This window comes from Eurosta solidaginis, chromosome 1, assembly GCF_040869045.1.
Source record: "Eurosta solidaginis isolate ZX-2024a chromosome 1, ASM4086904v1, whole genome shotgun sequence".
Classification (NCBI taxonomy): domain Eukaryota; kingdom Metazoa; phylum Arthropoda; class Insecta; order Diptera; family Tephritidae; genus Eurosta; species Eurosta solidaginis.
This window is the reverse complement of record NC_090319.1, coordinates 39,770,860-39,795,673: the sequence shown is the minus strand read 5'-3', so window position 1 is coordinate 39,795,673 and position 24,814 is coordinate 39,770,860.

Sequence of the window (24,814 nt, the reverse complement as noted above, 5' to 3'; positions counted from 1 at the left end):
CTTTATATTGACTGCTAAGAGACAAACTATAAATACACCTCTGAAATTGCTGCGCATAAATTTTGTCCTACTAAATTTCAATACGCATTATACTCAGATGTAACTTAAATATGTGTCTTTGTTTCACCCTGTACACTAATTCTATGTATTATATGTGTGTCCACAATTCATCGCAACTGATTCAGCTATATGTTATACCCTATGGCCATCAGAGCGTTGCGTCTCCGCTTTTCGGTACACCCTGTTGCTGTAGCTAGTTGTTTTACCACAGCCGCTAGATGGGTCTCCTAAGCATTATCTAAGCGAAGATAGGCGTTTTTTAACACGCGCAAACGAAACGTATACGCGCGTGTTAAAAAACACGGCTAATATTCGGAATTGCTCATGATAATACTATTATTATTATTATTTTTATCATGCATTCGCCCGAATTTGAACTTATTTGTTTGTTTTTTGCTCGGTGTTGTAGAGCTGCACCAATCTGGTTCTATGTTTCACCCTGCGCACGAGCTTATTTGTGCACACAGATGAACAGACGATTAAAATTCAAGACCAAATTAAATATCGCCAAAATATTTCACAGATATTTCACATAATTAATTTAATGCAAATCTTTATTATCGTAAAAAATGAGGTTGCCACATCAGATATTTCAATTCATGTGCAAAATTTTGGGAATAATTACGATTTTTGTATATTCAAAGATATCTAATAAATAACAAGTAAAGAAGGCTGAGTTCGGGTGTAACCGAACATTACATACTCAGCGGAGAGCTTAGCTGTGTTGGTTTCGTAGGGTTGCGTAGATGGTGGTTAGGATAGGGTTCTTAATTCCATATCACATACGTTTGGGAAATATCGACCAAATTGTAGACCAAGGGTGACATTTTTTTGAATGATTTTCTTTCATCCTCTGTCAAATAAGGGAAAATCACCATGTAGGAAAATGAACCTAGGGTAACCCTGGAATGTGTTTGTATGACATGGGTATGAAATGAAAGGTATTAAAAAGTATTTAAAAAGGGAGTGATCCTTAGTTCTATAGGTGGATGCCTTTTCGAGATAACGCCGTAAAGGTGGACCAGGGGTGACTCTATAATTTGATTGTATGATATAAAATTAAAGGTATTAATGAGGGTTTTAAAAGGGAGTGACCCTTATTTGTTTTCGAGATATCGACCAAAATGTGGACCAGGGTGACTCAGAACATCATCTGTCAGGTACCGCTAATTTATTTGTATATGTATTAATTATTTATATATGTATCACGTATCAGTATTCCTGCCAGAATTCCAAGGGCTTTTGATTTCGCCCTGCAGAACTTTTTCAATTTCTTTTACTTAATATGGTAGGTGTCACGCTCCTTTTACAAAGTTTTTCTAAAGTTATATTTTGCGTCAAAAATCCAATCCAACCACCACGTTTCATCCCTTTTTTCGAATTTTGTATAGAATTATGACATTTTTTCATTTTTAAAAATTTTCGATATCGAAAAAGTGGGCACGGTCATAGATTTCGCCCATTTTTAATACCAAGATAAAGTGAGTTGGGATAAGTACGTGAACTAAGTTCAGTAAAGATATATCGATATTTTGCTGAAGTTATCGTGTGGCTTCAACCGATTTAGTCCATTTTCACAGAAAACAGTTATCGTTATAAAAGCTATGCCCTCACCAAATTTCACAAGCATCGGTAACTTTTTGTTCGACTTATGGCATTAAAAGTATTCTAGACAAATTAAATGAAAAAGGGCGAAGCTACCCCCTTTTGAAATTATCTTCTTTTTTTTTTGTATTTTGTTGCACCACATCATTACTGAAGTTGAATGTTGACATAATTTACTTATATACAGTAAAGATATTCAATTTTTTGTTAAAAATTACTTACATTTTTTTTAAAATGCTTTTGTAAATTTTTATTTAGAACACATCTTGTAATAGGAATAACGTTCCGGCCAAATTTCATCCCAATATCTTCAACGACAGCCAAATTACAGCTTACGAAACTTTTAAATTAGATTCTTTTAAAAGTGGGCGGTGCCACGCCCATTGTCCAAAATTTTACCGTATTTTTATTCTGCGTCATAAGGTCAACCCACCTACCAAGCTTCATCGCTTTATCGGTCTTTGGCAATTTTCGATATCGAAAAAGTGGGCGTGGTTATAGTCCGATTTCGTTCACTTTAAATAGCGATCTGAGATGAGTGCGCTGGAACTTACATACCAAATTTCATTAAGATACTTCAAAATTTACTCAAGTTATCGTGTTTACGGACAGGCGGACGGGCGGACGGACGGATATGGCTAAATTAATTTCTTTTTTCGCCCAGATCATTTTGATATATAGAAGTCTATACCTATCTGGATTAGTTTATGCCGTTACGGGGTACCGTTATGCGAACAAAATTAAAATACTCTGTGAGCTCTGCTCAGCTGAGTATAAAAATATATATTATAGTAGCTTATATTATCTTAATATATAACAAGTAAGGAAGGTTAAGTTCGGCTGTAACCGAACATTACATACTCAGTTGAGAGCTATGGTGACAACGTAAGGGAAAATAACCATGTAGGAAAATGAACCGAGGGAAACCCTAGAATGTGTTTGTATGACATGTGTATCAAATGAAAGGCATTAAAGAGTATTTTATGAGGGAGTGGGCCATAGTTCTATAGGTGGACGCTATTTAGGGATATCGCCATAAAGGTGGATCAGGGTTGACTCTCGAATTTGTTTGTACGATATTGGTGTCAAATTAAAGGTATTAATGAGAGTTTTAAAAGGGAGTGGTGGTAGTTGTATATGTGAAGGCGTTTTCCAGATATCGACCAAAATGTGGACCAGGGTGACCCAGAACATCATCTGTTGGATACCTCTAATTTATTTATATATGTAATACCTGCCAAGATTTCAAGGGTTTTTTATTTCGCCCTGCAGAACTTTTTCATTTTCTTCTACTTAATATGGTAGGTGTCACAACCATTTTACAAAAGTTTTTTCTAAAGTTATATTTCGCGTCAATAAACCAATCCAATTACCATGTTTCATCCCTTTTTTCGTATTTGGTATAGAATTATGGCATTTTTTTCATTTTTCATAATTTTCGATATCGAAAAAGTGGGTGTGGTCATAGTCGGATTTCGTTCATTTTTTATACCAAGATAAAGTGCGTTCAGATAAGTACGTGAACTAAGTTCAGTAAAGATATGTCGATTTTTGCTCTAGTTATCGTGTTAACGGCCATGCGGAAGGACAGACGGACGACTATGTATAAAAACTGGGCGTGGCTTCAACCGATTTCGCCCATTTTCACAGAAAACAGTTAGCGTCATAAAATCTATGCCCCTACCAAATTTCAAAAGGATTGGTAAATTTTTGTTCGACTTATGGCATTAAAAGTATCCTAAACAAATTAAATGAAAAAGGGCGGAGCCACGCCCATTTTGAAATTTTCTTTTATTTATGTATTTTTTTGCACCATATCATTACTGGGGTTGAATGTTAACATAATTTACTTATATACTGTAAAGATATTAAATTTTTTGTAAAAATTTCACCTTAAAAAAATTTTTTTTTTAAGTGGGCGTGGTCGTTCTCCGATTTTGCTAATTTTTATTAAGCATACATATAGTAATACAAGTAACGTTCCTACCAAATTTCATCATGATATCTTCAACGACTGCCAAATTACTGCTTGCAAAACTTCTAAATGGGCGGTGCCACGCCCATTGTCCAAAATTTTACTTATTTTCAATTCTGCGTCATGGGCTCAAACCACCTACAAAGTTTCATCGCTTTGTCAGTCTTTGGTAATGAATTATCGCACTTTTTGATTTTTCGAAATTTTCGATATCGAAAAAGTGGGCGTGGTTATAGTCCGATATCGTTCATTTTTAATAGCGATCTGAGATGAGTGCCCAGGAACCTACATACCAAATTTCGTCAAGATACCTAAAAATTTACTCAAGTTATCGTATTAACGGGCGGACGGACGGACGGACGGACATGGCTCAATCAAATTTTTTTTCGATTCTTATGATTTTGATATATGGAAGTCTATATCTATCTCGATTCCTTTATTCCTGTACAACCAACCGTTATCCAATCAAAGTTAATATACTCTGTGAGCTCTGCTCAACTGAGTATAAAAATCACGTGTCACTATGTTTGGCGCAAATGTACGCCTAAAGGACTGAACCGATTTTGAATTTGTTTTGCACCCCGTGTGTAGTTTGATCTAACCTGAAAGAAAGGATATGTTATATCTCAGCTTATAGTCGCAATATTATTTTAAGGCAATTTTTTTATATGTAATAATAAAGTGTTACGTATACGCACCGGCACTCACATTTTCAGGGGTGCGGATATACTTCCGTGTAATTGGTTGGTGTTTAATAAAGCAACGTGCTTATCAATAAAAATATTATAGCGAATGATATTGTAACGAATTTTGCTTGCAAATCCTCTTATTTGCAATCCTCTGCTAAGTTCGAATCACTAAACTGTTAAATAAATAACTCCAATATTGAATAATGGAAAAATGGCCTTTATTAAAGTACTTCACAATAACACGTATACTTTGCTACTCGCTGGCTTAATAACCAAACTGATTGATAACTCAAATTAAACTCTACTATTGGCCGCCAGATCGCGTGCTTAATCAATAACTGATTGATTGCTCAACTCAAACTGAATTACTTCTTACTCGCCTGTCCCGCTTTTATAGTTTACGCTGCATACTTCTAGGCTCTTCCATTTCCAGAACTTACCAACTATATTCGTGTGTGTATAGTTCTCATATAGTTTCTACTTGTTTACAATTGTCTACTTTTTAGCGCTTCTCAGATGTACATATGTGAGTTTGTAGTTTACAGTCTCCCGCACACACATAAGCGTACAAGTAAATTCATCTGTGTGTGACATCTGATCTCTCGCTGCCTTGTATGTAAATGTTGCTCGTCGGAATGTGTACTTATGTGTAGACGCAATTTCTGATTCGTTTATGTAGATACATAATGATTGAATTATTGATGTGAATTCACGTCACTGCTTAGCATCGGCCTGGAAATGGCAGCACTCCTTAGTTTTGCTAATATTCGTAACAATATCAAGTATAGCACATCACCAGGCCCGGGAGTCGGTGAGGAGGGGGGGGGGGGGGTTTCTGAAGGGGCCCGCGATTTAGAGGTACTATGACATTTTTTTTTAATTCAGGAGAGTCTTTAGTTGTTCCATGTGCAATTGTTAAGCCGAATTTCAAAAGCAACGAAAATCTGCATTTCGTTTTAATATTATAGTGAAGTGTGAAAAATAAAAATCTATATATATTAAAAGAAAGGCTAAAATATGTGTTAGTTGGTCGCCGGTGCTTGAAGAGATGCGTCGGTCGATTTTGTTCAGACTTTCACACAAGTTGCGTAAACCTCACGCGGTGGTTACTACATAGGTTTGGTTGCGATCGACGTACAGGGTCTCGAGTATAGGCCGAAACGTGGACCCGATTACCCCTACAATGTGTTTATAGAATATGGATAACAAATGAAAGCTGTTGATGAGTGCTTTAGTAGAGGGTAATTTTCATACCCCTGGGTGACTAGGGTCTCGAGATATAGGCCAAAACGTGAGCCAGTGAATGCCTAGACAGTGTTTATACAATATGGATATCAAATGAAAGCTGTTGATGAGTGCTTTAGTACAGACGGACTGGGACTGGGATTAGGACTATGACTGGGACTGAGACTCAGAGTGGACTGGGACTGGGACTGGAATAAAATACATGCCACCCTCTGGAACAGGCAATAAGGGATGCAGAAGAATGACAAGAAATTGAGGGAATAGAAAAGGGAGAAGGAGATTGAGAAAGAGATAGAATGAGACAAAGATGGAGATAGATGAAGCGAAAAAGACGGAGGGAGGAGTGAATAAAAGGATTAGGAAAAACTGAAGAGGGGGGGGGGGGGGAGGGCAGATTCAGACGGAAAAATCTTATTAAAATGTATGCTGATAGGCCAAATTTATGGTAGGACAACGTCTGCCGGGTCTTCTAGTATAGCTATAAGAAATGAGTAAAGAATTTTTATGTTGATCATTTTGCGAATAAGTTAATATCTTTTCATAATTAATAGCTATGCCCTGCTGAGTATAACAAATTGTTAACCAAATTTCTAAGGGACCACCCGAATGTAGACATACTATCATACTATGTGCAATCAATTCTCGAAAAAATTTCCAGCTCTTAAAAATTCCTTAGTTTAAAAAATAAAAATTATTAAATCATAAGTTTCAGATAAATTTTGCACCTACCCCTTTTACGATAAGTTAGCTACGCCCTTGGTCTAAGAAATAGAGTTGATGATTTTGATTTCGACAACTGGGTGAAATATCACTCTAGCTGGTTAGGTTGGTTGACATTTCGAAAATGCCCACTATTCTCAAACTTTAGAAAGATGTCAAAAACGAAAAGGTATTGCTTGATTGGTATTTAATTGTCCAAAGCGAATTATTATCGTCGAGTTATCGGCTTATTATCGCCGATTCATATATACATATTTAACATACCGATAGTCGCCGATAAAAAATTGATAGCACGTGAATAAAAGGTGTACGTTTCCGATACCGAATAGATAACTTTTTTAGAACAAATCGATAATTTTTTGATAACAATTTCATAAAACTTCGATAAAAATTATAAACACTCCGATAGTTTTTCGATAAATACTTCATAAATTTTCCTCAATAAATCGATGTACTCGATTGTAAATAGATAAAATTTCGTTAATGACTTCTCTTATAGATAGCAAATTTACAAAAGAATTCATCTATACCTCGTCGATAACACACCTATTAAAAACTGATAATTCGTCGATAACAAACTGCTAACAAATTGATAACACGCCATCCGGGTTTGGTTTTGACTTCTAGTCTTTCCTTTTTTCTCCCCTCCTTTTCTTTGTTCCTTTCTTTTTCTTTCGTTTACTTTCTTTCACGAGCCACCAGTTTTTTTTATACTCAGCGTGCTTTGCACACAGAGTATATTAACTTTGATTGGATAACGGTTGGTTGTACAGGTATAAAGGAAATTGAGATAGATATAGACTTCCATATATCAAAATCATAAGAATCGAAAAAAAAATTGATTGAGCCATGTCCGTCCGGCCGTCTGTCCATTAACACGATATGTTGTTGATGAGATACTTTGTCATATATACTTATACTTTGAAATATTTTATAGATCATAAGAACTTAGCATATAATTTTTTTTATTTGAATTTCGTGTCAATGTACTGTCATATTTTTTCTACTGCTGATAGTTTGTACGAATTTAATTTGGAATGAATCGTTGGTCGTCAGCCGGACAAACTACAGCAGAATAAACCATTCGTAACTATTCCGTTTTTAAACCGTTTTGCCTTTAATAATTAATTCGGACTTTTAAACGCGTTAAATCTGCTAAATCCGTCCAGCGATTACAATTTTTTATTCTGCTTGTTCCCCGTGTGAAAATTTGCTGCAACTTTTTCGCCAACATACATTTGTGTAGTAAGTCATTTCCACCGCCCGTCTATCTCCGCAAATGCTATTTCGCACTCCACCACGAAGGAGCCCTCGATTAAATAACAATTTGCCAACCACAAATAGCCAAAATAGTATGGATAACGTCACTTTAGGTCCAATTCCCGAGGAATCTTCGAGTACTACAAGCATTATCCAGCCAGATATCAGTACATCAGTCGCCATAACTGTACCCACGTCTGATGCCGATAGTGGAATAACCACAAATTTAGCCACGGATGCTAGTGCCACCGAAGCATCCAGAAACAACACAATGGACCCGCCGGCCCATTCAGTTTTTGATTTCAAGGCCATGGAGCAACGTTTAGCTTTGTTGGAAAACAATTTGAGAGCCACTCAAGTGCAATTAAGGGAGCGTGACATGCAAAACGAAACCCTCAGGACAGAACTATTACGTAGCGCCAGCTTTACAGCCACACACGTCAGCAGCGTAGTAGCCGTGTCGCAGCCAGCGATACCGCAGTCAATGCCAGCTCCGTTGACAAGTGCACATACTTTTACAAGTCAACTCTATCCTGGAATTCGTTACGATGTCAACTCACAGCCAATAACTCAAAGCCGACTATATGCTGATTCCTTTCATGGAATAAGTTCAATGCCAACTCAAGGCCAACTATATACCGGACCTCGTTATGACCTTTACTCGCAACCTACTGCCTTTCGTTTAGTATCGTCAGCCACAATATGAACACACCATTTTTGCCCAATGTATCTATGCCGCCGCCTAATGCCAATACACAGTTTTATACAGCGCCAACCGCATCATCATCCGCATACATGCCGCGGAAGTTATTAGATTTGCCAGAGTTTAGTGGCCGTCCAGAAGAGTGGCCAGTTTTTTATACAGCTTTGTCGAGTCAACGTTAAGGTATGGATACTCCAATTTCGATAGCAACCAACGGCTACAAAAGTGCCTCAAGGGTGACGCACGCGAGATGGTTGAATCTCTACTTATTCACCCCAACAACGTTGACTGCATTATATATCAACTCAAGAGTCGATTTGGACGCCCGGAGCAGCTCATTCGAAGCCAACTACAACAAGTGAAGGAGATCGCGCTGATCTCGGAGACAGCATTGGGAAATCTCGCGCCTTTCGCAACCAAGGTCAAAAATATTTGCGCCTTTTTACAATCCGCAAACGCCGACCATCACTTATCCAATCCGATGTTGCTCGATGATTTAATTTCGAAACTACCGATAAGTAAGCGCATCGAATGGGGCCGGTATGCAGCCACTGTACAGCCAAGAGCTACAACAGCACATTTCAGTGATTGGTTAACATCACTTGCCGATGTCATCTGTTCTATACAGGACGAAAGCCAGTTTGCCGTACGTTACCCGAAACGTCGAGTGCTTCTACAAGTGGACAAAAAGCAACAACCATACAAATGTCTAGTTTGCCAGGGTCCGCACAAACCATACGAGTGCAAACGCCTTCTCGACGCGAGAGTTGCTAACAGGTGGGCTGAAGTAAAATCGCATCACCTATGTTTCGCATGCCTTAATGTAGGTCACTCCTCTCGAGAATGCAGACAACGGAAGGTTTGTGGCATCGATGGATGTAAACGCATGCACAACAAATTGCTTCACGAAACCCAGTCAGTAAATGCGCCAGTTCAATCATCATCGTCCTCAAAGGACTTCGTTCGACCCAAATCATCTCAGCCATCGCCGCCAACACAAGGTAATGATCCAAGAGCTTCAGTGCTTAGCTGCGCCGCCGATTCGAGAGAAGGTAAGCTGTTGTTCCGTATTCTCCCAGTGACAGTATACGGAAAGCAACAAAATGTAAACACGTATGCTCTGCTGGACGAAGGTTCATCAACACCCTAGCTGAAGAACTGAATTTGCTTGGACAACCCTACCACCTCAACGTCCAGTGGTTTGGTGGTCATGCGGTGCAGGAACCAACTTCTTTGGTTAACATTAGTGTCAGTGGTGCAGGTATGTCAAAGAAACACAAATTGAAGAATGTGTACGTTGTCAAGAATCTTCAATTGCCATCACAAAGTCTTAGTGGTTCCGACTTAATGTGCGATGAAGAACAAGTGCGTCAGTTACCACTGCAGCCACAATCCAGTATAGTGCCGAGACTACTTATAGGAATTGACAATTGTCACTTGGGTATTGCATCCCAAACCTTTGCGATGCGTAAAAATGGTCCGTATGCCGCCAATACAGAATTGGGTTGGGTAGTGTTTGGGCCATCAAACAACACTACACCTAAGCCATATACATGCCTTTTGATGAGTAGCAAGACGGATGAAGATCTCCACAAGATGGTAGCCGTCTTCTTCGACACTGAAAGTTTCGGTGTGAGAGCTGCAAAGCGTATTGAAAGTGACGAAGATATACGCGCAAGGAGCATTTTGCAGTCGACGACCCGCCGTGTTGGTGCAAGGTTCGAAACAGCACTACTGTGGAAAGACGACAACATGCATCTGCCAGACAGTTATGATATGGCCTTAAGGAGACTAGTAAGCGTGGAGAAACGAATGAACCGCGAACCTAGCTTGGCCGCAGCATACAAGCTCATGATTGAATCTTACGTCGAAAAAGGTTATGCACGTAAGATTGAACACCCTGAAGAAAATTTCACAACACCGCGCACCTGGTATCTACCACACTTTCCAGTGACGAACCCTAACAAACCAAACAAGTTAAGAATTGTTTTGGACGCTGCCGCTGAAGTTAAAGGTGTTTCGTTAAATCATTGTTTGCTGAAAGGTCCTCAAGAATACAGACCATTGCCATCAATTCTTTTCCATTTCCGTGAAGGAGCGGTGGGCGTTTGCGGTGACATTAAGGAAATGTTTCACCAGGTGTTGGTACGTCCAGAAGACAGACAATCCCAGAAGTTCCTGTGGAGAGATGGTGACCTCGATAGACAACCAGACATGTATGAAATGTGCGTGATGACGTTTGGAGCGGCGTGCTCGCCATGTGTCGCGCATTACGTCAAAATTCGAAACGCCTTGGAACATCGCAATGAAAATCCATGCACAGCCCGTGCAGTTGAATCCATTTTAGAGTACCATTACGTTGATGATTTCGTCGACAGTTTTGACACGACAGATACAGCTATCGCAGTTTCAAGCCAAGTGAAGTCCATACACATGGATGCCGGTTTCGAGCTCCGTAACTTCACGTCTAGCTCATCGGAAGTTCTCGCTGCTTTGGATGGCGTTGATGTCACAAAAATTCTCGTAAAGAAGGAAGGTCTAGCATTAGAAAAGGTGCTGGGTCCGTACTGGCAGCCAAATTTAGACTGTTTCAAATTTAACTTGAAGTTCCACAATGTCAGTGAGATCGTACTTGAAGGAAAGAGACGACCTACCAAGAGGGAACTACTAAGTGTGGTCATGTCAGTTTTTGACCCACTCGGATTTATCGCGCATTTCGTAATTGGCGCAAAGCTTCTCATGCGTGCGGCGTGGTGTCAAGAAGCCTGCTGGGACGAGCCGTTGCCCGACTACGTTGCCGAGTTGTGGGAAAGATGGCGCAAGCAACTTTCATCAATATTAATTAACCAATATGCCATTCCTCGCTATTATTTTCATGGAGGTAAGCCTGAAAAATTACAATTGCACATTTTTGTGGATGCAAGCGAGAACGCATTTGCTGCTGTTGCCTATTGGAGGTATACAAATGCCCGGGAAGAAGTTGGAGTCAGTTTCATCAGCGCTAAATCCAAGTGCGCACCACTAAAGCCTCTCACGGTGCCGCGACTAGAACTGCAAGCTGCTATATTGGGAAGACGACTTATGCAAACAGTGATCGATGAGCACAGCGTAACCATCGACAAGTGCGTCCTCTGGAGTGACTCCAAAACCGTCATAAATTGGATACGAAGCAAACACCGAAGATACAAACCATTCGTGCAACATAGGATTTCAGAGATTCTTGCCTCCACTAAAGTGGCAATGGATCCCTACTGCCGATAATGTGGCTGACGAAGCTACACGTACCAACAACAAAATTGAGTTTTCCACGACAAGTCGTTGGGTTAATGGTCCGATTTTCCTGCGCCAGCCTGAGAATACCTGGCCATCCGAAGACATTTCTGCTATTAAATTCGATGAACCAGATGAGGAAATGCGATCACAATACATTTTGAGCATCATAAATTGTGACTTCATAAGTTTTGATCGTTTTTCGTCTCTCAGCAGGTTGATAAGAACCACAGCCTGGGTAATCCTATTTTCTAAAAGATGTCGACGCCAAGTTCCAATTTTGAGTAACTGCTACGGATTGACTGCCAGTGATCTGGAAGCAGCAAAACACCTTCTATGTCGTATCGTCCAAAACGCGGCATTCAATACCGAAATTCAACAAATTCGTGATGGGCAGAGTATATCACACCAAAGCTCTCTGGTACAACTGTCACCATATCTAGACGAAAAAGGAATCCTGCGAGTACAAGGTCGTATTGATGCTGCCAGTTGGTTGCCAATGGACGTTAGACACCCCATAATATTGCCGCCTACACACACATTTACGAAACTGGTAGTGCTGAATTGCCACATGCTTATGGGCCATCAAAACATTGAAGCTACCATATGTTCCCTCCGAAAAGCTGCCCCGATCAACCCGCTGATGGGACCACTTCCCATAGACAGATTGACGCCATACGTCAGGCCGTTCACATACACAGGCCTCGACTTTTTCGGTCCTGTTTCCGTGACGGTTTGGCGCAGTACAGAAAAGAGATGGGTGGCTCTTTTCACATGCCTTACCATACGCGCGGTGCATTTAGAGATTGCTCACGATCTAAGTACCGACTCTTGTATAACCGTCATTCGAAATTTTATAAATCGCCGAGGAGTGGTACAACGCCTACGATCCGACAACGGAAAAAACTTCGTTGGCACCAAAAACGAAGCCAAACGTTTCGACGAAGTCTTCGAATGCAATCGAATACAAAGTGAGTTATCGAAACGAGGTGTCGAGTGGTATTTCAATTCACCTCACAATCCGCCCGAAGGAGGAGCATGGGAACGTATGGTTCAGTCGGTCAAGAAAGTTTTGCAACAAACAATGAAAGAAGTCAAGCCAAAGGAACATACTTTCAACAGTTTCTTGATTGAGGCGGAAAATGTTGTCAATTCCCGCCCTCTCACACACTTGCCTGTAGATGCGAATCAGGAGCAGCCGTTAACGCCAAACGATTTCTTATTGGGATCGGCTAATACCGCACAGACACCATGTGCATCCGGAGTTTCAACTGATACCTTCTCAATGCGTCAACAATGGCGAATTGCTCGTCAACTCCGCGACCATTTCTGGAAGCGCTGGATATCCGAGTATCTTCCCACATTGACACGTCGCGTGAAGTGGTGCCAGCAGACGAATCCTCTCAAAAAAGGTGATCTGGTATTTCTATGTGATCCCAACATACCACGAAGGGAATGGTGTCGTGGTGTAGTGGAGGAAGTATATCCTGGCCACGATGGTGAGATACGACAAGTCGACGTACGAACGAATACAGGAGTTAAACGGCGAGCTGTGTCTAAATTGGCCGCTCTGGACGTTTCTTGTAATTAGTGAATCCAGTTAATTCACGGGGGTGGGAATGTTGTTGATGAGATACTTTGTCATATATACTTATACTTTGAAATATTTTATAGATCATAAGAACTTAGCATATAATTTTTTTTATTTGAATTTCGTGTCAATGTACTGTCATATTTTTTCTACTGCTGATAGTTTGTACGAATTTAATTTGGAATGAATCGTTGGTCGTCAGCCGGACAAACTACAGCAGAATAAACCATTCGTAACTATTCCGTTTTTAAACCGTTTTGCCTTTAATAATTAATTCGGACTTTTAAACGCGTTAAATCTGCTAAATCCGTCCAGCGATTACACGATAACTTGAGTAAATTTTGAGTTATCTTTATGAAATTTGGTATGTAGGTTTCTGGGCACTCAGCTAAATTAAACGATATCGGACTATAACCACGCCCACTTTTTCGATATCGAAAATTTCGAAAAACCGAAAAAGTGCGATAATTCATTACCAAAGTAGGATAAAGCAACGAATCATGGCAGGTGGGTTGACCTTATGGCGCAGAATAGAGAATTAGTAAAATTTTGCACAATGGGAGTGGCACCGCCCACTTTTAAAAGAAGGCAATTTAAAAGTTTTGCATGCTGTAATTTGGCAGTCGTTGAAGATATTGGGATGAAATTTGGGGGGAACGTTACAATATGTGTGCTAAATAAAAATTAGCAAAATCGAATTTTTTTAAGTCAAATTTTAACAAAAAATTGAATATCTTTACAGTATATAAGTAAATTATGTCAACATTCAACTCCAGTAATGATATGATGCAACAAAATACAAAAATAAAAGAAAATTTCAAAATGGGCGTGGCTCCGCCCTTTTTCATTTAATTTGTCTAGAATACTTTTAATGCCCTAAGTCGAACAAAAATTTACCAATCCTTGTAAAATTTGGTAAGGGTATAGCTTTTATGAGGATAACTGTTTTCTGTGAAAATGGGCGAAATCGGTTTGGTGCCCAGTTTTTATACACAATCGACACTTTCGAGCAAAAAATTGATATATCTTTATTAAACTTAGTTCACGTACTTATCACAACTCACTTTATCTTGGTATTAAAAATGGGCGAATCCGACTATGATCACACCCACTTTTTCGATATCGAAAATTTCGAAAAATGAAGAAATATCATAATTCTATACCAAATTCGAAAAATAGAACTTTAGAAAAACTTTGTAAAATGAGCGTGACACCTACCATATTAAGTAGAAGAAAATTAAAAAGTTCTGCAGGGCGAAATCAAAAGCCCTTGGAATCCTGGCAGGAATACTGATCGTGATACATATATGAATAAAAGCGGTACCCGACAGATGACGTTCTGGGTCACCTATTCCACATTTTGGTCGTTATCCCGAAAACGCCTTCATATATACATTTGATACCCATTTCATACAAACACATTCCATGGTTACCCTGGGTTCATTTTCCTACATTGTGATTTTCCCTTATTGTGTCTCCAAAACCCTCAGCTGAGTATGTAATGTTCGGTTACACCCTTACGTGTTTTAGATCCAATTGATTTCTGATCCGCAACATCTGGCAACTTTGTATGCGAACGTATCAAAAGAGATTAAGAGTCTGGCGATTTCTTCTTCTTATCAGTCGTTCATTTTAAACAAAGCGTAGGCTAAAAATGCACAACCGCTGTATTTTAGTGAAGATTATAGTGTGGAACTCACGCGCAGGCTATTCTATGTAGGTTCGATAGTTAAAAGTGCTACTCTCAACAGAATCGACCAGGCGGTTGGACGCTAATTGATAAAGATGATGCTACTCACAGCATTCTTTTGCGAAGTTCCTAGGTTAGGTAAAGATATTCTGACGACTGTTTGACGTGAATGTCACTCAGTTAATTTAGTACCCAATATAACACGAAAAAACTACCCACAATGAAGTTATAACCAACATTTCAAAGAAATAGGACCGACACATCTAGTCGAGATACTGACTTAACAGACGGCTTCAGCTTAACAGCTGGAAAACATAATCAACATTAAACTGAATACCAACATCAACAACAACTGAATTGAAAAGTTCATACACAAAGAGTTTAGAAATTCGGCCTTAAATATAGTAAATTTCGAAGAACATACACAATTTATACATAAATACCCAAATATATGTAGGTATATAGAAAAAAATATATACCTGCCAATATATTTATAGACTTTTAATATGAATATTATTTAGAAAGTAAAAAAAAATCTTTCATGAGAGATACATATACAATTTGATTATGAACTCATTTTGTAGCTTTTGATGTTTGGACCTCAGTCTGAAATTATCTCCAATAATAAAAGAAACAAAGGAACAAAAAAGCATGCACGAATAAATTTTTTCTAAATATCTATTTATGATTGTGTATAGTGGAAATCTTAGTGACGCTGATTATTACGTATATGTAAATTAAAACAATATTTATTATAAAATAAAATAATTAAAAAAAAAAATTAAGTTTACGGTTTTATTGAAAACATTATTTACATGAAGTAATAATAATACTAAAAGCTAGATAATAATTAGGTAGGTCCTAGGTACTAATAATCACACTCCTTAGCAATCTAGGGTGTTGATCAGAAAATTAAATAATAGCGTAGGGTGCGTGAAATTTCCAAAAATGTGAGGCGTAGCATAAGCTGATTAAGGTTCAGTTGGTCTTACTTATTATGACTATCAATAGAAATTTGACGCGTCCAACGCTTTTATTTAATTGTGTGATCAACGCCCTAGATTGATGAGGAGTGTGATGACTACCCTGCAGTTAAACCAACTAGTTGTCTACTAGAAGAATTCTAGTTTTCCAAAAATCCTAGCTAGTATGAGTTCTGTCTTTTTTCCATATTAGCAACTGGTATTTTTAACACGGCGATGTCCTACGAAATATCAATTGCCAGCCTCTGCATCAGCATCATACCAATTGACAAACTAGTCATTATATACACCAACATCATACCAGATGACATACTAGTCAGCATACCCATCAAGGTCATACCAATTAACATACTAGTCAGCCTTTGCGCCAGCATTATACCAAATGGCATACTAGTTATTATATACATCATATCATACTAACTGTGACATACTAGTTAGTGTATTCATTATCAACATAGCAGTTGGCATACCACTCAGTGTATGCATCATTGTAATACCAGTTGTCATACTAGTGGATATTTGCATCGGCATCCTACTAGTTAATATACTAGTCCTAGTTGGGTTGAAAAATTACTTGAAAATTTATAAATTAGCTCAAATTTGTTTTATTCATTATATTCATATATAGAAAAAGTATGTACATATATTAGACTGGGTCGATTTATTAACCGATATCGAGCTATCGATTTTTCCAAAGGATTTGGGCTTAGGAAAAAAAGTTCCACCACGCGTACAAAAAAAATAATTTTCGAGCCTGTGAAATTTTATTTTTTTTACTTTTTTTCGACTTTGATTTTTAAGGTTTTTTTCATGACCTACTAAAAAATTTTCATTTGATTGTAAAATTTTCATGTATACCCTGTCCGACCCAAAAATGTCCCCTAAAATATTTTTTTTTTTTTTTTCAAAAAACTGTTTTTAGCGAACATTTTTGGATCGGTCAGGGTGTACATATGAAAATTTTTTAGTAGGTCATGAAAAACGCCTTAAAAATCAAAGTCGAAAAAAAATTAAAAATTTTTTTTGATTATGCGTAGTGGAACTTTCTTTCCTGAGCCCAAATCCTATCGAGAAATCGATGGCGCGATATCGGTTAACTTTCGTCCATACAAATCGACCCATCCTAATTTATATATACATATATCACTTTAAAATTTATCACTTCAATACATTATACTTTGGAATAAATTTTAATAAAAATACGTACACATATATAAAACCTAAAATGTAACGGAATAACACATGCCGATTTTGTGATCGATCAGCGGAGACGGCGGACCATATCCTCCTGGTTTATGGGCTCACCATGGCCAGAAAATTCTCACATTAAATCCCTCAAGCCGAGAGAACTGCTAGGGTTCTTCAAGGAAGTCGGCTTGGATGATATGTTGTGAAGGAGGTGAGGGCACAATAGACCAATAGTCGCAGTGCAATCTTCAATAAATTATCTATCTATCTACCGGAGAAGGACGAACCAATCGTGGTTGACTATGTCAAAACAGGCCAAGCTGCACTAGCACCATCCCATGATGACTGTTAATGGAGTTCAGAACGGTGGTAGCGATATGCACTTTACGAAAGTCATGATGATGTCTGGATTACCGAAGAGTTTCATTTAATTGGGGGAACAATAACGGCTTTAAACGTTTTCGTTACTGACCAAAGGTAGGCACTGGCTGGGTTTCCGGTCTTTGGTCTTCCTATCCTTACCATTATCCGTTATTCTGGAATTGCAAAGGCTTTTAACAACAAGTAGAAAAAATATGCTAGGCTGCTGATGCCCTCATGGCCAAGGGGTTTTGGCATTGGCATAGGTTTTCCGTCTGAGACTATTGATATGGAAGGCTTGGCCTTTTCGTTGATTTGGACGATATCCAGCATTGTCAACTGAAGTATGCATTGCAAACTGGCTACAGAAGGCACTCGCACATTTACTCAAATACTAACTTCTGTGAATAACACCACAAAATCATAGTCAATGAACCATTCTAAAACTGACTAGTATGATGAACGCCAAAAAATTCTAGTCAATTAACTACTCAAACACTAAATATTATGAATAACCCCACAAAATTCAAGCCAATGAACTAGTCAAAAGCTGACTAGTATGAATAACCCCACAAAATTCTAGTCAATGAACTAGAATGTTTGCTGACTACTTGGGATTTGGCTGCAGGGTAGTACATAGGACCTACCTAATTATTTTCTAGCTTTTAGTATTATTATTACCTCATGTAAGTATTGGTTTCAATAAAACCGTTTAACTTACGATTTTTTTAATTATTATATTTTCAAGTTTTTAGTCTTTATTCAATTGCCTATTACTTGTTTCTTATTCTATTTAGTTCATTTAGTGACTCATTATTACAAGGACTCTTTCCTGACAATTTGTTACAATATAAGTCCTCAATACATAATCCTTCCCAAGACTTTACTCGACTCTGCGCCACGTATGCTTGTCCCTCCTCCAACTCCAAAATATTTTGATATTTCTTCTACCGGACTGTATGTATCTAATATTTGTTCCAAATATGATCCAAATCGGACCACAAATATGATTTTTGTGAATATCTCGATCCTTTCGCCACCTAGCGGCGATCTTTTCATAGGTCGCGTTCTAGTCTTGTATGTATTATGTGTTCCAAATATGATCAAAATCGGACTACAAATACGATTTTTGTGAATATCTCGATCCTTGCGCCACCTAGCGTAAATTTTTTTCATATGTCGCTTTCTATTCTTGTATGTATTATGTGTTCCAAATATGAGCCAGATCGGATCACAAATACGATTTTTGTGAATATCTCGATCCTTGCGCCATCTAGCGGCGATTTTTTTCTTATTATTGCATTGTCATCGGGTTCTGAACTATATTCCAGGTTTCAACCTTGTAGCTTATCGGGAAGTTACTTAAATTTTAATTACAAAATTCGTGCCAGCCAACTAACCTTGACAGGCTAGGCAAGCTAAATAAAACCGTTTAAAAATTAAATACCCGCCATCCCCTACTTGGAATTCAATCGGGCGATTGAACCAATAGCTAAATAGAGACCTATTCAAACGATCATATTTTTTTCGTGTATGTATGGAGATCAGGAATCGTGACAGAAGTTTTGTTGCAGAAGCCTTTATAATCATTTTTTTTTTTTAGTTTTTCTATTGCGGTTGGAAAAAAATAGCCGTACAATGCAAAAGTGGTCCCTTCTCATTATCCTGCAAATGGGGGCTTCAGAGGAGTTTTCTGTTCTAATTTCTAGATTCTTAGCCCTGTTATAAAGTGCCAGTGTCTCTCGGTTATGACCCCATCCCACTGCGATAGATGAGTACACATAAGTGAGTTAATGAGTTCAACCATAGCACCTCGACTTCTAAACCACTATAAAACTTAGCCACTAATTAAATATCTAGTAAACAATAAAAATATCTGTAGTTGGTGTGGTTTTGATATAATTGGCAATATTTGTTGCCACACATACCAATGTGTCATTGTTAACACTTCAACCGCTTTATCCTGTACATAAATGGAGTAAGCCTGGATAATGAATACGCTTTGGCTTATCTGTGTTAGGGATGTAACAGAGCTTCGGATTCCGATTTGGAGGTGTTTGGCATGAGATACATAGTGAAAAGGTTTAGTGGAAAATATGTAAGGTTTAGAAATTGTGTGTTTGGTGGTGTGTCATCTGTCAACGTTTTTATTTTCATTCACCTCAATAAAATCGAAAATATGTCTAACGAAATCTGTTCACTTCCGCCAATTAAAAGATTGCCAGTTGGCACACATTTAATATTTATCAAGTTACATTTAATTTATATTCCACTTTTGAATTCGGTTCTCATTTCGATTCCGTAAAACTTACCTACAGTTACATTGCTATTTTATGTATGTGGGGTATTCATCCCATTTCAACCAATTTTGAACCCGACCCCTTTAGAATTGGCTGAAAGTTTTTCTTCTTTTTCTAGCTTACGAAAGACGTTTTTCAGAATTTTTTCAAATTTTTTCATCCAACTCAAAAAATTATGAATTTTTAAAAAACACCGTTTTTGTTTTCAAAATGCTATAACTTTTTCAAAAATTGACCGTTTGGGATCTTTTTTTTTAATTTGTTTTTAAATGTACTTTTTGGAAAAAATACAAAAAAATGTTTAAAGTTTTTTTTTGTTGTAATTTTTCAGTTTTTCGAGATTTTTCGAATTTCGCCATTTTTTTTTTTTTTTTCATAAAAAACTTCAATCAATTCTGCAATCATCCCCACTAATCCCGGAGTGGGCCGATTATTATTTTTTTTTTATTTAATTGAACAAAAAAACTTTTAAAATTTTTTTGTATTTTTTCCGAAAAGTACATTTAAAAACAAATTTTGGAAAAAAAAGATCCCAAACGGTCAATTTTTGAAAAAGTCGAAAAATCTCGAAAAACAAAAAAATTACAAAAAAAAACTAAACATTTTTTTTTATTTTTTCCGAAAAGTACATTTAAAAAACAAATAAAAAAAAAAAAAAGATCCCAAACGGTCAAAACGTCTTTCGTAAGCTAGAAAAAGAATAAAAACTTTCATTCAATTCTAAAGGGGTCGGGTTCAAAATTGGTCGAAATGGGATGGAATACCCCATGTACATTAAACAGTTCCTGAACATATATTATTTTTTCACAAACGTACCGCAAAAAAGCCGTTGGGATGAACAAAAATGGACTTTCGTAAAGCTAATGCTAAATTTTTTTTTATTTTAAATAAGACATTATTGCATTTTATACATGTTCCGCACGTTCTATGCCATAGAACCTACTATCTATGGAATGTTGAGTAAATACATTTATTCACATCTAGGATTTCCGCTGTAAGGGTTTGTTGTAAAGGTGCATAAACGAAATATTATTAAATCTACCACCCCCAATTTGTGAAATGAAACATATAACTAGAAAGTGAAGTCAGTAGTACAAAAACAACAATTTTACGGCCCTAATAGTCTGATCACGATATTTAAAGAAGTAGGGAGGGAACATTTTTGGCATTATTTTGCTAATTTTTTACCTTAATAATGAAAAAAACCGAACTCGATATATCTCCACATTGGAAACAGGAATGTGAAAGAAAAAAGAAGTGAAAACAGGAAAAATGGGAGGAAAAAGTACAGGAAGTTTGAGGGGTTTCGGAAAAGTAAAAAAAAGAAAAGGAATATGGAGAGTAAGAGTAAAAGTAAGACTAAGGGTAATGATTTCAGACAAAGAAGTAAAATTAACAAACGAATAAGATCAATAGTAATAGCGAGAGTTAGAGTTAGACTTGTATAAGACCAAGAGTGGGCAGAGTAAGAGGAAATGTGTGAAGATCCGGAAGACTGTGTGGAGAGGAAAGAAGAGAGGAAGGGGTTTAGACAGAGAAAAGGTATATGTATAGATAGAGAAAGACAGAACGATGTCTTTCGGGTTTGATCATACGACTGGGAGTTTTTCATATTTATCTTAACGTTTTAAGGATTAACCAGAGCTGTTTAAAATAAAGTTCTGATAAAAAAAAAAAATTTTTTTTTTCATCAGGCAAATCTATAAGCATTTGTTGAAGCATCGTTGCTGTTACACCTCTGCCAATATATACATAGGCGAGTGTTATCAAATGCAATTCCATTTTGTAATATTGCCTTCACCTCTCTGATTTATTGCATCATGGGATGTGACGAAATTTTTAACGCAGTTTGGCTTTATTGTCAATTTGTACCTTTGTAGAGGAAAAAATCTAACTTTCTACCAAAAAATATCGATAAAACATATGTTTTGAAACAAATATAAAGAAAACACTTGAGATCTGGCGATTTTTTAAACATTCTAAGTTGAAAGTGAGCAGCTGAGCGAAAAAGGCCGGAAAACGGCGGAATTATGAAAAAAAAAAAAACAATAAAAAGTGGACAAATTATTGAAACCCATTTAATATTTTGTTTTCGGATGACACTTATGTATATATCGCAGACCTAGATCAATGGTCTAACAAAAAAATCTGAAATTTCGAAATTATGTGTGCTTCTGGGCTTCCTGACAAACTATTAGCCCTGTTTACTAGCACCTCCACAAATCAACGAGAAAAGGATTTGTCGAAAAGAAAAATTGCATTGGCGCATATGGGGGAGGCTGTAAGTTTTCGCGTTTTCTAGACATTTGGATTTTTTGAGTTGTTCGTCGTAAACTATCGCCAAGATCAAGACTAGGAAAACTTGGAGTTATAATTTGGAGCGGATTTTTGTCGAGATTTTGTCTTGATGGGAATATGTATCATCGACATTTGGTTACGTGAGGATTATATTTGGTCGATAGTTGTTCGTGTTCGAATTGTGTATTTCGGAATTGTTCGTTATACCCTTCTGCTAAAGTCGATCAGGTTTCCTTTTGAGTACTATTACGCTTGTTTTAAAGTGAGATACACTATTTAAGAGAGGTAATAATAAATTGGATATAACCTCATTACCAACCTCTGTAAATTTTGATTCTTTCTTCTCTGGTGGCCAAAAGGTAAAAAATGTGCTTGCGGGAAATATTAAGATAAAGATAAAAAGTGTTTTTCACAAAGTTTGGAACATCGACAGTGGTTTGGCAAACACTCCGAATATATTTCTGCTTGAAAAGTTTCTCCGTGAAAATGTATCTGCTTTGCAGACGGCGTTCGGAGTCAACATAAAAAACATGTAGTTTGGCCCTTTTTTCCTCGGTGACAAATCGTATAACGGTATTTTTAGTTTTTTTTTTCTGTATAAAAATTTAATTTCTTAACGCATTTGAAAAAAGAAGAATATAAAATGGGCTTTTCTCAAAACCGTCTAATGCCATGTGAATTTCATTTCACAAGTTGCCCGTCAGCTAGATAAGATCAGCAGATGAGCAGATTATGGTGATTTTAAATTGATTTCTCTTTTTATTATCGTAAATATTTTGGTAAAATTTCTGCACTCTTTTAGATTGTTCTCTAAAAAATTGTTTTAATGGATTTTGGCGCATCCATACGTACGTAAGTACATTTGCATAGATACAACAGACTCTGATTTATATATCCGTATGTATGTATAAGACATGTGTGTACTAGAGGTTTACGCCGATCACTTTATTGGGGGGGGGGGGGGGGGGGGGCGCTCCGGCGTACGCCGGTGTTCTTATTTTAAAAATCTTGATTTTTCTATTTAAAACAGTAATATTTAGGAAAGGTTTTGTTTGTATGTATTTAAGGAAATCAATGTTTTGGCCATTTCGGGAAGAACCGGGTTTTTTTCCTCAAAATCTCGCAAATCGTTCAAAAATTTTCAAGAGTAGCTCCTTGCAGGGGGATTATCCCCCGTTCACTTCAGGCTTCGAACCTAACCACAGTCTCTGGAATTGGTATTGCTGCGTATGCTGAAAAGAAATAGAGATACACAAAATGGTCACACTTTTATCTGTATATCTAGTGCAAAGCGTAGTTTCGCCTGGGGTTAACTCCTAATAATCGTCGCGAACACAATTTCTTTAAATCATTTGTGGCTCCTTGGCGGTCACGCACAAATTCAACTTACGGTTGCCATTAATGGTCTATTAATACTCATGGCAGGGCGCATCCAGTTTTTTCGAGCTACAATGTCCGATGATTAAGCGCTACAATTCCCGATATGCGAACAGTAGCAATTCCGACCACCATTCACTACCACGCCTCTTGACGCTCACACCATATGCCAGCACACAAGCTATATGACTGCAACTTCGAACTCATATGTACCTTCGTCGACGTCACTTTTCTAGAAGCTTTAGGTGTAGCTCCTAAGACTTTCTATCGGATGTTTTTGTCGCGTTATGCTGCCGAGCTACATCAGAGAAACACCTTGAAACGTCAGGGAGTGACTATTCGTCCAAAGATGCCGCCCTCGAAATCATAAGCAGTCTAAGTGGATTTCATTTCGTAACTCATGGGTTAAAATCGTATAATCCTCGGCGCATCTACATAATTAAAATTTTACATGGACCCTGGATAACATTTTTAAAATGTAGACCAAAGTTTGCAGACGTTTGTGTTCACAACATTGATTTCAATAGTCTTCGTTAAATTACAACGATATTTTAGAATGAAAGGCGTCCGATTTTAAGTTGAAACAAGTAAGGAAGGCTAAGTTCGGGTGTAACCGAACATTACATACTTAGCGGCCAAATTACAGCTTTCAAAACTTTTAAATTACCTTCTTTTAAAAGTGGGCGGTGCCACGACCATTGTCCAAAATTTTACTAATTTTCTATTCTGCGTCATAAGGTCAACTCACCTACCAAATTTCATCGCTTTATCCGTCTTTGGTAATGAATTATTGGGCGGGGTTATAGTCCCGTTTCGTTCATTTTAAATAGCGATCTGGGATGAGTGCCCAAGAACTTACATACCAAATTTCATTAAGATGCCTCAAAATTTACTCAAGTTATCGTGTTTACGGACAGACGGTCGGACATGGCTAAATGAATGTCTTTTTTCGCCCAGATCATTTTGATTTATAGAAGTCTATATCTATCTCGATTAGTTTATGCCGTTACGGGGTACCGTTATGCGAACAAAATTAATATGCTCTTTGAGCTCTGCACAGCTGAGTATAACATGTTAACTGCTGTTTTCCGGCGTTATGATATAAGATCTTATTATGGATGACCGCGTAGCTTCAGTTTTCAGACTATTTCGACTGTCCACTACGTTAGGGTAGTAGCACACACGGTCATTAGTTCGACTGTCTTGGAAAAGCTTTTGCTTCACCACTTTGAGTGTTCTTGCGTAGGACAAAGCCTCACCTGGTAAATATGTATATGTGCCTACGTATTCACATTTATAAAAGGAGCCGTAACGTGCAGGTGATATTTAAACTTGGTTGATAGGCTATAATCAATGTGATTAACTCCAAGGGACTAGGGATAGGGCCGCCAACTTTAGCAAATGTCAAAACGGGGGACTTGGGTGTTGAAGGATGAAATATGAAAATCAAAATTTACATTTCAGACGTTATTGTATAGTTTCGCAAATAAACAACAGATG